Below are 15,416 nucleotides of genomic sequence, written 5' to 3' on the forward strand. Positions count from 1 at the left end.
AGCTCAGGAAAGTGGTTTTCTCACACAACTAATGGATGTTTATGTAAAACATACAAAATAAGTTTGTAAACATTTTTAAACAACAAAACCTTAAAAATAATAAACAAAAAAGTTGTTTTTTAACATGTCATCCAAAATGCATGATTGTTGTGAAAATGATCATTCATTCGATTTTTTGCCTTGGTGAGCTGAGAAAATGCATTTGCTGCGTTCTTAGAGCTGTACAAGCTCAGGAAAGTGGTTTTCTCACACAACTAATGGATGTTTATGTAAAACATACAAAATAAGTTTGTAAACATTTTTCAACAGCAAAACCTTAAAAATAATAAACAAAAAAGTAGTTTTTTAACATGTCATTTAAAAAACATGAATGCTGTGGAAATGATCATTCATTCGATTTTCTGCCTTGTTGAGCTGAGAAAACGCGTTTGCTGCGTTCTTAGAGCTGTACGAGCTCAGGAAAGTGGTTTTCTCACACAACTAATGGATATTTATGTAAAACATTCAAAATAAGTTTGTAAACATTTTTAAACAGCAAAACCTTAGAAATAATAAACAAAAAAGTTGTTTTTTAACATGTCATCCAAAATGCATGATTGTTGTGAAAATGATCATTCATTCGATTTTTTGCCTTGGTGAGCTGAGAAAATGCATTTGCTGCGTTCTTAGAGCTGTACGAGCTCAGGAAAGTGGTTTTCTCACACAACTAATGGATATTTTTGTAAAACATTCAAAATAAGTTTGTAAACATTTTTAAACAGCAAAACCTTAGAAATAATAAATAAAAAAGTTGTTTTTTAACATGTCATTTAAAAAACATGAATGCTGTGGAAATGATCATTCATTCGACTTTCTGCCTTGGTAAGCTGAGAAAACGCGTTTGCTCCGTTCTTAGAGCTGTACGAGCTCAGGGAAGTGGTTTTCTCACACAACTAATGGATGTTTATGTAAAACATACAAAATAAGTTTGTAAACATTTTTTTGACAGCAAAACCTTAAAAATAATAAACAAAAAAGTTGTTTTTTAACATGTCATCCAAAATGCATGATTGTTGTAAAAATGATCATTCATTCGATTTTTTGCCTTGGTGAGCTGAGAAAATGCATTTGCTGCGTTCTTAGAGCTGTACGAGCTCAGGAAAGTGGTTTTCTCACACAACTAATGGATATTTATGTAAAACATTCAAAATAAGTTTGTAAACATTTTTAAACAGCAAAACCTTAGAAATAATAAACAAAAAAGTTGTTTTTTAACATGTCATCCAAAATGCATGATTGTTGTGAAAATGATCATTCATTCGATTTTTTGCCTTGGTGAGCTGAGAAAATGCATTTGCTGCGTTCTTAGGGCTGTACGAGCTCAGGAAAGTGGTTTTCTCACACAACTAATGGATGTTTATGTAAAACATACAAAATAAGTTTGTAAACATTTTTAAACAGCAAAACCTTAAAAATAATAAACAAAAAAGTTGTTTTTTAACATGTCATCCAAAATGCATGATTGTTGTGAAAATGATCATTCATTCGATTTTTTGCCTTGGTGAGCTGAGAAAATGCATTTGCTGCGTTCTTAGAGCTGTACAAGCTCAGGAAAGTGGTTTTCTCACACAACTAATGGATGTTTATGTAAAACATACAAAATAAGTTTGTAAACATTTTTCAACAGCAAAACCTTAAAAATAATAAACAAAAAAGTAGTTTTTTAACATGTCATTTAAAAAACATGAATGCTGTGGAAATGATCATTCATTCGATTTTCTGCCTTGTTGAGCTGAGAAAACGCGTTTGCTGCGTTCTTAGAGCTGTACGAGCTCAGGAAAGTGGTTTTCTCACACAACTAATGGATATTTATGTAAAACATTCAAAATAAGTTTGTAAACATTTTTAAACAGCAAAACCTTAGAAATAATAAACAAAAAAGTTGTTTTTTAACATGTCATCCAAAATGCATGATTGTTGTGAAAATGATCATTCATTCGATTTTTTGCCTTGGTGAGCTGAGAAAATGCATTTGCTGCGTTCTTAGAGCTGTACGAGCTCAGGAAAGTGGTTTTCTCACACAACTAATGGATGTTTATGTAAAACATACGAAATAAGTTTGTAAACATTTTTCAACAGCAAAACCTTAGAAATAATAAACAAAAAAGTTTTTTTTCAACATGTCATTTAAAAAACATGAATGCTGTGGAAATGATCATTCATTCGACTTTCTGCCTTGGTAAGCTGAGAAAACGCGTTTGCTCCGTTCTTAGAGCTGTACGAGCTCAGGGAAGTGGTTTTCTCACACAACTAATGGATGTTTATGTAAAACATACAAAATAAGTTTGTAAACATTTTTTTGACAGCAAAACCTTAAAGATAATAAACAAAAAAGTTGTTTTTTAACATGTCATCCAAAATGCATGATTGTTGTAAAAATGATCATTCATTCGATTTTTTGCCTTGGTGAGCTGAGAAAATGCATTTGCTGCGTTCTTAGAGCTGTACGAGCTCAGGAAAGTGGTTTTCTCACACAACTAATGGATATTTATGTAAAACATTCAAAATAAGTTTGTAAACATTTTTAAACAGCAAAACCTTAGAAATAATAAAAAAAAAAGTTGTTTTTTAACATGTCATCCAAAATGCATGATTGTTGTGAAAATGATCATTCATTCGATTTTTTGCCTTGGTGAGCTGAGAAAATGCATTTGCTGCGTTCTTAGGGCTGTACGAGCTCAGGAAAGTGGTTTTCTCACACAACTAATGGATGTTTATGTAAAACATACAAAATAAGTTTGTAAACATTTTTAAACAACAAAACCTTAAAAATAATAAACAAAAAAGTTGTTTTTTAACATGTCATCCAAAATGCATGATTGTTGTGAAAATGATCATTCATTCGATTTTTTGCCTTGGTGAGCTGAGAAAATGCATTTGCTGCGTTCTTAGAGCTGTACAAGCTCAGGAAAGTGGTTTTCTCACACAACTAATGGATGTTTATGTAAAACATACAAAATAAGTTTGTAAACATTTTTCAACAGCAAAACCTTAAAAATAATAAACAAAAAAGTAGTTTTTTAACATGTCATTTAAAAAACATGAATGCTGTGGAAATGATCATTCATTCGATTTTCTGCCTTGTTGAGCTGAGAAAACGCGTTTGCTGCGTTCTTAGAGCTGTACGAGCTCAGGAAAGTGGTTTTCTCACACAACTAATGGATATTTATGTAAAACATTCAAAATAAGTTTGTAAACATTTTTAAACAGCAAAACCTTAGAAATAATAAACAAAAAAGTTGTTTTTTAACATGTCATCCAAAATGCATGATTGTTGTGAAAATGATCATTCATTCGATTTTTTGCCTTGGTGAGCTGAGAAAATGCATTTGCTGCGTTCTTAGAGCTGTACGAGCTCAGGAAAGTGGTTTTCTCACACAACTAATGGATATTTTTGTAAAACATTCAAAATAAGTTTGTAAACATTTTTAAACAGCAAAACCTTAGAAATAATAAATAAAAAAGTTGTTTTTTAACATGTCATTTAAAAAACATGAATGCTGTGGAAATGATCATTCATTCGACTTTCTGCCTTGGTAAGCTGAGAAAACGCGTTTGCTCCGTTCTTAGAGCTGTACGAGCTCAGGGAAGTGGTTTTCTCACACAACTAATGGATGTTTATGTAAAACATACAAAATAAGTTTGTAAACATTTTTTTGACAGCAAAACCTTAAAAATAATAAACAAAAAAGTTGTTTTTTAACATGTCATCCAAAATGCATGATTGTTGTGAAAATGATCATTCATTCGATTTTTTGCCTTGGTGAGCTGAGAAAATGCATTTGCTGCGTTCTTAGAGCTGTACGAGCTCAGGAAAGTGGTTTTCTCACACAACTAATGGATATTTATGTAAAACATTCAAAATAAGTTTGTAAACATTTTTAAACAGCAAAACCTTAGAAATAATAAACAAAAAAGTTGTTTTTTAACATGTCATCCAAAATGCATGATTGTTGTGAAAATGATCATTCATTCGATTTTTTGCCTTGGTGAGCTGAGAAAATGCATTTGCTGCGTTCTTAGAGCTGTACGAGCTCAGGAAAGTGGTTTTCTCACACAACTAATGGATGTTTATGTAAAACATACAAAATAAGTTTGTAAACATTTTTAAACAGCAAAACCTTAAAAATAATAAACAAAAAAGTAGTTTTTTAACATGTCATTTAAAAAACATGAATGCTGTGGAAATGATCATTCATTCGATTTTCTGCCTTGTTGAGCTGAGAAAACGCGTTTGCTGCGTTCTTAGAGCTGTACGAGCTCAGGAAAGTGGTTTTCTCACACAACTAATGGATATTTATGTAAAACATTCAAAATAAGTTTGTAAACATTTTTAAACAGCAAAACCTTAGAAATAATAAATAAAAAAGTACTTTTTTAACATGTCATTTAAAAAACATGAATGCTGTGGAAATGATCATTCATTCGACTTTCTGCCTTGGTGAGCTGAGAAAATGCATTTGCTGCGTTCTTAGAGCTGTACGAGCTCAGGAAAGTGGTTTTCTCACACAACTAATGGATGTTTATGTAAAACATACAAAATAAGTTTGTAAACATTTTTAAACAGCAAAACCTTAAAAATAATAAACAAAAAAGTTGTTTTTTAACATGTCATTTAAAAAACATGAATGCTGTGGAAATGATCATTCATTCGATTTTTTGCCTTGGTGAGCTGAGAAAATGCATTTGCTGCGTTCTTAGAGCTGTACGAGCTCAGGAAAGTGGTTTTCTCACACAACTAATGGATGTTTATGTAAAACATACAAAATAAGTTTGTAAACATTTTTAAACAGCAAAACCTTAAAAATAATGAACAAAAAAGTTGTTTTTTAACATGTCATCCAAAATGCATGATTGTTGTGAAAATGATCATTCATTCGATTTTTTGCCTTGGTGAGCTGAGAAAATGCATTTGCTGCGTTCTTAGAGCTGTACAAGCTCAGGAAAGTGGTTTTCTCACACAACTAATGGATGTTTATGTAAAACATACAAAATAAGTTTGTAAACATTTTTCAACAGCAAAACCTTAAAAATAATAAACAAAAAAGTTGTTTTTCAACATGTCATTTAAAAAACATGAATGCTGTGGAAATGATCATTCATTCGATTTTCTGCCTTGGTAAGCTGAGAAAACGCGTTTGCTGCGTTCTTAGAGCTGTACGAGCTCAGGAAAGTGGTTTTCTCACACAACTAATGGATATTTATGTAAAACATACAAAATAAGTTTGTAAACATTTTTTTGACAGCAAAACCTTAAAAATAATAAACAAAAAAGTTGTTTTTTAACATGTCATCCAAAATGCATGATTGTTGTGAAAATGATCATTCATTCGATTTTTTGCCTTGGTGAGCTGAGAAAATGCATTTGCTGCGTTCTTAGAGCTGTACGAGCTCAGGAAAGTGGTTTTCTCACACAACTAATGGATATGTATGTAAAACATTCAAAATAAGTTTGTAAACATTTTTAAACAGCAAAACCTTAAAAATAATAAACAAAAAAGTAGTTTTTTAACATGTATGCCAAAATGCATGAATGTTGTGGAAATGATCATTCATTCGATTTTTTGCCTTGTTGAGCTGAGAAAATGCATTTGCTGCGTTCTTAGAGCTGTACGAGCTCAGGAAAGTGGTTTTCTCACACAACTAATGGATGTTTATGTAAAACATACAAAATAAGTTTGTAAACATTTTTCAACAGCAAAACCTTAAAAATAATAAACAAAAAAGTTGTTTTTCAACATGTCATTTAAAAAACATGAATGCTGTGGAAATGATCATTCATTCGATTTTTTGCCTTGGTGAGCTGAGAAAATGCATTTGCTGCGTTCTTAGAGCTGTACGAGCTCAGGAAAGTGGTTTTCTCACACAACTAATGGATGTTTATGTAAAACATACAAAATAAGTTTGTAAACATTTTTAAACAGCAAAACCTTAAAAATAATAAACAAAAAAGTTGTTTTTTAACATGTCATTTAAAAAACATGAATGCTGTGGAAATGATCATTCATTCGATTTTTTGCCTTGGTGAGCTGAGAAAATGCATTTGCTGCGTTCTTAGAGCTGTACGAGCTCAGGAAAGTGGTTTTCTCACACAACTAATGGATGTTTATGTAAAACATACAAAATAAGTTTGTAAACATTTTTAAACAGCAAAACCTTAAAAATAATAAACAAAAAAGTTGTTTTTCAACATGTCATCCAAAATGCATGATTGTTGTGAAAATGATCATTCATTCGATTTTTTGCCTTGGTGAGCTGAGAAAATGCATTTGCTGCGTTCTTAGAGCTGTACAAGCTCAGGAAAGTGGTTTTCTCACACAACTAATGGATGTTTATGTAAAACATACAAAATAAGTTTGTAAACGTTTTTCAACAGCAAAACCTTAAAAATAATAAACAAAAAAGTAGTTTTTTAACATGTCATTTAAAAAACATGAATGCTGTGGAAATGATCATTCATTCGATTTTCTGCCTTGTTGAGCTGAGAAAACGCGTTTGCTGCGATCTTAGAGCTGTACGAGCTCAGGAAAGTGGTTTTCTCACACAACTAATGGATATTTATGTAAAACATTCAAAATAAGTTTGTCAACATTTTTAAACAGCAAAACCTTAGAAATAATAAACAAAAAAGTTGTTTTTTAACATGGCATCCAAAATGCATGATTGTTGTGAAAATGATCATTCATTCGATTTTTTGCCTTGGTGAGCTGAGAAAATGCATTTGCTGCGTTCTTAGAGCTGTACGAGCTCAGGAAAGTGGTTTTCTCACACAACTAATGGATATTTTTGTAAAACATTCAAAATAAGTTTGTAAACATTTTTAAACAGCAAAACCTTATAAATAATAAACAAAAAAGTTGTTTTTTAACATGTCATCCAAAATGCATGATTGTTGTGAAAATGATCATTCATTCGATTTTTTGCCTTGGTGAGCTGAGAAAATGCATTTGCTGCGTTCTTAGAGCTGTACGAGCTCAGGAAAGTGGTTTTCTCACACAACTAATGGATGTTTATGTAAAACATACAAAATAAGTTTGTAAACATTTTTAAACAGCAAAACCTTAAAAATAATAAACAAAAAAGTTGTTTTTTAACATGTCATCCAAAATGCATGATTGTTGTGAAAATGATCATTCATTCGATTTTTTGCCTTGGTGAGCTGAGAAAATGCATTTGCTGCGTTCTTAGAGCTGTACAAGCTCAGGAAAGTGGTTTTCTCACACAACTAATGGATGTTTATGTAAAACATACAAAATAAGTTTGTAAACATTTTTCAACAGCAAAACCTTAAAAATAATAAACAAAAAAGTTGTTTTTCAACATGTCATTTAAAAAACATGAATGCTGTGGAAATGATCATTCATTCGATTTTCTGCCTTGGTAAGCTGAGAAAACGCGTTTGCTGCGTTCTTAGAGCTGTACGAGCTCAGGAAAGTGGTTTTCTCACACAACTAATGGATATTTATGTAAAACATACAAAATAAGTTTGTAAACATTTTTTTGACAGCTAAACCTTAAAAATAATAAACAAAAAAGTTGTTTTTTAACATGTCATCCAAAATGCATGATTGTTGTGAAAATGATCATTCATTCGATTTTTTGCCTTGGTGAGCTGAGAAAATGCATTTGCTGCGTTCTTAGAGCTGTACGAGCTCAGGAAAGTGGTTTTCTCACACAACTAATGGATGTTTATGTAAAACATACAAAATAAGTTTGTAAACATTTTTAAACAGCAAAACCTTAAAAATAATAAACAAAAAAGTTGTTTTTTAACATGTCATTTAAAAAACATGAATGCTGTGGAAATTATCATTCATTCGATTTTTTGCCTTGGTGAGCTGAGAAAATGCATTTGCTGCGTTCTTAGAGCTGTACGAGCTCAGGAAAGTGGTTTTCTCACACAACTAATGGATGTTTATGTAAAACATACAAAATAAGTTTGTAAACATTTTTAAACAGCAAAACCTTAAAAATAATAAACAAAAAAGTTGTTTTTCAACATGTCATCCAAAATGCATGATTGTTGTGAAAATGATCATTCATTCGATTTTTTGCCTTGGTGAGCTGAGAAAATGCATTTGCTGCGTTCTTAGAGCTGTACAAGCTCAGGAAAGTGGTTTTCTCACACAACTAATGGATGTTTATGTAAAACATACAAAATAAGTTTGTAAACATTTTTCAACAGCAAAACCTTAAAAATAATAAACAAAAAAGTAGTTTTTTAACATGTCATTTAAAAAACATGAATGCTGTGGAAATGATCATTCATTCGATTTTCTGCCTTGTTGAGCTGAGAAAACGCGTTTGCTGCGATCTTAGAGCTGTACGAGCTCAGGAAAGTGGTTTTCTCACACAACTAATGGATATTTATGTAAAACATTCAAAATAAGTTTGTCAACATTTTTAAACAGCAAAACCTTAGAAATAATAAACAAAAAAGTTGTTTTTTAACATGGCATCCAAAATGCATGATTGTTGTGAAAATGATCATTCATTCGATTTTTTGCCTTGGTGAGCTGAGAAAATGCATTTGCTGCGTTCTTAGAGCTGTACGAGCTCAGGAAAGTGGTTTTCTCACACAACTAATGGATATTTTTGTAAAACATTCAAAATAAGTTTGTAAACATTTTTAAACAGCAAAACCTTATAAATAATAAACAAAAAAGTTGTTTTTTAACATGTCATCCAAAATGCATGATTGTTGTGAAAATGATCATTCATTCGATTTTTTGCCTTGGTGAGCTGAGAAAATGCATTTGCTGCGTTCTTAGAGCTGTACGAGCTCAGGAAAGTGGTTTTCTCACACAACTAATGGATGTTTATGTAAAACATACAAAATAAGTTTGTAAACATTTTTAAACAGCAAAACCTTAAAAATAATAAACAAAAAAGTTGTTTTTTAACATGTCATCCAAAATGCATGATTGTTGTGAAAATGATCATTCATTCGATTTTTTGCCTTGGTGAGCTGAGAAAATGCATTTGCTGCGTTCTTAGAGCTGTACAAGCTCAGGAAAGTGGTTTTCTCACACAACTAATGGATGTTTATGTAAAACATACAAAATAAGTTTGTAAACATTTTTCAACAGCAAAACCTTAAAAATAATAAACAAAAAAGTTGTTTTTCAACATGTCATTTAAAAAACATGAATGCTGTGGAAATGATCATTCATTCGATTTTCTGCCTTGGTAAGCTGAGAAAACGCGTTTGCTGCGTTCTTAGAGCTGTACGAGCTCAGGAAAGTGGTTTTCTCACACAACTAATGGATATTTATGTAAAACATACAAAATAAGTTTGTAAACATTTTTTTGACAGCTAAACCTTAAAAATAATAAACAAAAAAGTTGTTTTTTAACATGTCATCCAAAATGCATGATTGTTGTGAAAATGATCATTCATTCGATTTTTTGCCTTGGTGAGCTGAGAAAATGCATTTGCTGCGTTCTTAGAGCTGTACGAGCTCAGGAAAGTGGTTTTCTCACACAACTAATGGATGTTTATGTAAAACATACAAAATAAGTTTGTAAACATTTTTAAACAGCAAAACCTTAAAAATAATAAACAAAAAAGTTGTTTTTCAACATGTCATCCAAAATGCATGATTGTTGTGAAAATGATCATTCATTCGATTTTTTGCCTTAGTGAGCTGAGAAAATGCATTTGCTGCGTTCTTAGAGCTGTACGAGCTCAGGAAAGTGGTTTTCTCACACAACTAATGGATATTTATGTAAAACATTCAAAATAAGTTTGTAAACATTTTTAAACAGCAAAACCTTAGAAATAATAAACAAAAAAGTTGTTTTTTAACATGTCATCCAAAATGCATGATTGTTGTGAAAATGATCATTCATTCGATTTTTTGCCTTGGTGAGCTGAGAAAATGCATTTGCTGCGTTCTTAGAGCTGTACGAGCTCAGGAAAGTGGTTTTCTCACACAACTAATGGATATTTTTGTAAAACATTCAAAATAAGTTTGTAAACATTTTTAAACAGCAAAACCTTATAAATAATAAACAAAAAAGTTGTTTTTTAACATGTCATCCAAAATGCATGATTGTTGTGAAAATGATCATTCATTCGATTTTTTGCCTTGGTGAGCTGAGAAAATGCATTTGCTGCGTTCTTAGAGCTGTACGAGCTCAGGAAAGTGGTTTTCTCACACAACTAATGGATGTTTATGTAAAACATACAAAATAAGTTTGTAAACATTTTTAAACAGCAAAACCTTAAAAATAATAAACAAAAAAGTTGTTTTTTAACATGTCATCCAAAATGCATGATTGTTGTGAAAATGATCATTCATTCGATTTTTTGCCTTGGTGAGCTGAGAAAATGCATTTGCTGCGTTCTTAGAGCTGTACGAGCTCAGGAAAGTGGTTTTCTCACACAACTAATGGATGTTTATGTAAAACATACAAAATAAGTTTGTAAACATTTTTCAACAGCAAAACCTTAAAAATAATAAACAAAAAAGTAGTTTTTTAACATGTCATTTAAAAAACATGAATGCTGTGGAAATGATCATTCATTCGATTTTCTGCCTTGTTGAGCTGAGAAAACGCGTTTGCTGCGATCTTAGAGCTGTACGAGCTCAGGAAAGTGGTTTTCTCACACAACTAATGGATATTTATGTAAAACATTCAAAATAAGTTTGTCAACATTTTTAAACAGCAAAACCTTAGAAATAATAAACAAAAAAGTTGTTTTTTAACATGGCATCCAAAATGCATGATTGTTGTGAAAATGATCATTCATTCGATTTTTTGCCTTGGTGAGCTGAGAAAATGCATTTGCTGCGTTCTTAGAGCTGTACGAGCTCAGGAAAGTGGTTTTCTCACACAACTAATGGATATTTTTGTAAAACATTCAAAATAAGTTTGTAAACATTTTTAAACAGCAAAACCTTATAAATAATAAACAAAAAAGTTGTTTTTTAACATGTCATCCAAAATGCATGATTGTTGTGAAAATGATCATTCATTCGATTTTTTGCCTTGGTGAGCTGAGAAAATGCATTTGCTGCGTTCTTAGAGCTGTACGAGCTCAGGAAAGTGGTTTTCTCACACAACTAATGGATGTTTATGTAAAACATACAAAATAAGTTTGTAAACATTTTTAAACAGCAAACCCTTAAAAATAATAAACAAAAAAGTTGTTTTTTAACATGTCATCCAAAATGCATGATTGTTGTGAAAATGATCATTCATTCGATTTTTTGCCTTGGTGAGCTGAGAAAATGCATTTGCTGCGTTCTTAGAGCTGTACAAGCTCAGGAAAGTGGTTTTCTCACACAACTAATGGATGTTTATGTAAAACATACAAAATAAGTTTGTAAACATTTTTCAACAGCAAAACCTTAAAAATAATAAACAAAAAAGTTGTTTTTCAACATGTCATTTAAAAAACATGAATGCTGTGGAAATGATCATTCATTCGATTTTCTGCCTTGGTAAGCTGAGAAAACGCGTTTGCTGCGTTCTTAGAGCTGTACGAGCTCAGGAAAGTGGTTTTCTCACACAACTAATGGATATTTATGTAAAACATACAAAATAAGTTTGTAAACATTTTTTTGACAGCTAAACCTTAAAAATAATAAACAAAAAAGTTGTTTTTTAACATGTCATCCAAAATGCATGATTGTTGTGAAAATGATCATTCATTCGATTTTTTGCCTTGGTGAGCTGAGAAAATGCATTTGCTGCGTTCTTAGAGCTGTACGAGCTCAGGAAAGTGGTTTTCTCACACAACTAATGGATGTTTATGTAAAACATACAAAATAAGTTTGTAAACATTTTTAAACAGCAAAACCTTAAAAATAATAAACAAAAAAGTTGTTTTTTAACATGTCATTTAAAAAACATGAATGCTGTGGAAATGATCATTCATTCGATTTTTTGCCTTGGTGAGCTGAGAAAATGCATTTGCTGCGTTCTTAGAGCTGTACGAGCTCAGGAAAGTGGTTTTCTCACACAACTAATGGATGTTTATGTAAAACATACAAAATAAGTTTGTAAACATTTTTAAACAGCAAAACCTTAAAAATAATAAACAAAAAAGTTGTTTTTCAACATGTCATCCAAAATGCATGATTGTTGTGAAAATGATCATTCATTCGATTTTTTGCCTTGGTGAGCTAAGAAAATGCATTTGCTGCGTTCTTAGAGCTGTACAAGCTCAGGAAAGTGGTTTTCTCACACAACTAATGGATGTTTATGTAAAACATACAAAATAAGTTTGTAAACATTTTTCAACAGCAAAACCTTAAAAATAATAAACAAAAAAGTAGTTTTTTAACATGTCATTTAAAAAACATGAATGCTGTGGAAATGATCATTCATTCGATTTTCTGCCTTGTTGAGCTGAGAAAACGCGTTTGCTGCGATCTTAGAGCTGTACGAGCTCAGGAAAGTGGTTTTCTCACACAACTAATGGATATTTATGTAAAACATTCAAAATAAGTTTGTCAACATTTTTAAACAGCAAAACCTTAGAAATAATAAACAAAAAAGTTGTTTTTTAACATGGCATCCAAAATGCATGATTGTTGTGAAAATGATCATTCATTCGATTTTTTGCCTTGGTGAGCTGAGAAAATGCATTTGCTGCGTTCTTAGAGCTGTACGAGCTCAGGAAAGTGGTTTTCTCACACAACTAATGGATATTTTTGTAAAACATTCAAAATAAGTTTGTAAACATTTTTAAACAGCAAAACCTTATAAATAATAAACAAAAAAGTTGTTTTTTAACATGTCATCCAAAATGCATGATTGTTGTGAAAATGATCATTCATTCGATTTTTTGCCTTGGTGAGCTGAGAAAATGCATTTGCTGCGTTCTTAGAGCTGTACGAGCTCAGGAAAGTGGTTTTCTCACACAACTAATGGATGTTTATGTAAAACATACAAAATAAGTTTGTAAACATTTTTAAACAGCAAAACCTTAAAAATAATAAACAAAAAAGTTGTTTTTTAACATGTCATCCAAAATGCATGATTGTTGTGAAAATGATCATTCATTCGATTTTTTGCCTTGGTGAGCTGAGAAAATGCATTTGCTGCGTTCTTAGAGCTGTACAAGCTCAGGAAAGTGGTTTTCTCACACAACTAATGGATGTTTATGTAAAACATACAAAATAAGTTTGTAAACATTTTTCAACAGCAAAACCTTAAAAATAATAAACAAAAAAGTTGTTTTTCAACATGTCATTTAAAAAACATGAATGCTGTGGAAATGATCATTCATTCGATTTTCTGCCTTGGTAAGCTGAGAAAACGCGTTTGCTGCGTTCTTAGAGCTGTACGAGCTCAGGAAAGTGGTTTTCTCACACAACTAATGGATATTTATGTAAAACATACAAAATAAGTTTGTAAACATTTTTTTGACAGCTAAACCTTAAAAATAATAAACAAAAAAGTTGTTTTTTAACATGTCATCCAAAATGCATGATTGTTGTGAAAATGATCATTCATTCGATTTTTTGCCTTGGTGAGCTGAGAAAATGCATTTGCTGCGTTCTTAGAGCTGTACGAGCTCAGGAAAGTGGTTTTCTCACACAACTAATGGATGTTTATGTAAAACATACAAAATAAGTTTGTAAACATTTTTAAACAGCAAAACCTTAAAAATAATAAACAAAAAAGTTGTTTTTTAACATGTCATTTAAAAAACATGAATGCTGTGGAAATGATCATTCATTCGATTTTTTGCCTTGGTGAGCTGAGAAAATGCATTTGCTGCGCTCTTAGAGCTGTACGAGCTCAGGAAAGTGGTTTTCTCACACAACTAATGGATGTTTATGTAAAACATACAAAATAAGTTTGTAAACATTTTTAAACAGCAAAACCTTAAAAATAATAAACAAAAAAGTTGTTTTTCAACATGTCATCCAAAATGCATGATTGTTGTGAAAATGATCATTCATTCGATTTTTTGCCTTGGTGAGCTGAGAAAATGCATTTGCTGCGTTCTTAGAGCTGTACAAGCTCAGGAAAGTGGTTTTCTCACACAACTAATGGATGTTTATGTAAAACATACAAAATAAGTTTGTAAACATTTTTCAACAGCAAAACCTTAAAAATAATAAACAAAAAAGTAGTTTTTTAACATGTCATTTAAAAAACATGAATGCTGTGGAAATGATCATTCATTCGATTTTCTGCCTTGTTGAGCTGAGAAAACGCGTTTGCTGCGATCTTAGAGCTGTACGAGCTCAGGAAAGTGGTTTTCTCACACAACTAATGGATATTTATGTAAAACATTCAAAATAAGTTTGTCAACATTTTTAAACAGCAAAACCTTAGAAATAATAAACAAAAAAGTTGTTTTTTAACATGGCATCCAAAATGCATGATTGTTGTGAAAATGATCATTCATTCGATTTTTTGCCTTGGTGAGCTGAGAAAATGCATTTGCTGCGTTCTTAGAGCTGTACGAGCTCAGGAAAGTGGTTTTCTCACACAACTAATGGATATTTTTGTAAAACATTCAAAATAAGTTTGTAAACATTTTTAAACAGCAAAACCTTATAAATAATAAACAAAAAAGTTGTTTTTTAACATGTCATCCAAAATGCATGATTGTTGTGAAAATGATCATTCATTCGATTTTTTGCCTTGGTGAGCTGAGAAAATGCATTTGCTGCGTTCTTAGAGCTGTACGAGCTCAGGAAAGTGGTTTTCTCACACAACTAATGGATGTTTATGTAAAACATACAAAATAAGTTTGTAAACATTTTTAAACAGCAAAACCTTAAAAATAATAAACAAAAAAGTTGTTTTTTAACATGTCATCCAAAATGCATGATTGTTGTGAAAATGATCATTCATTCGATTTTTTGCCTTGGTGAGCTGAGAAAATGCATTTGCTGCGTTCTTAGAGCTGTACAAGCTCAGGAAAGTGGTTTTCTCACACAACTAATGGATGTTTATGTAAAACATACAAAATAAGTTTGTAAACATTTTTCAACAGCAAAACCTTAAAAATAATAAACAAAAAAGTTGTTTTTCAACATGTCATTTAAAAAACATGAATGCTGTGGAAATGATCATTCATTCGATTTTCTGCCTTGGTAAGCTGAGAAAACGCGTTTGCTGCGTTCTTAGAGCTGTACGAGCTCAGGAAAGTGGTTTTCTCACACAACTAATGGATATTTATGTAAAACATACAAAATAAGTTTGTAAACATTTTTTTGACAGCTAAACCTTAAAAATAATAAACAAAAAAGTTGTTTTTTAACATGTCATCCAAAATGCATGATTGTTGTGAAAATGATCATTCATTCGATTTTTTGCCTTGGTGAGCTGAGAAAATGCATTTGCTGCGTTCTTAGAGCTGTACGAGCTCAGGAAAGTGGTTTTCTCACACAACTAATGGATGT

Source organism: Clarias gariepinus, chromosome 22, assembly GCF_024256425.1.
Source record: "Clarias gariepinus isolate MV-2021 ecotype Netherlands chromosome 22, CGAR_prim_01v2, whole genome shotgun sequence".
Lineage (NCBI taxonomy): Eukaryota > Metazoa > Chordata > Actinopteri > Siluriformes > Clariidae > Clarias > Clarias gariepinus.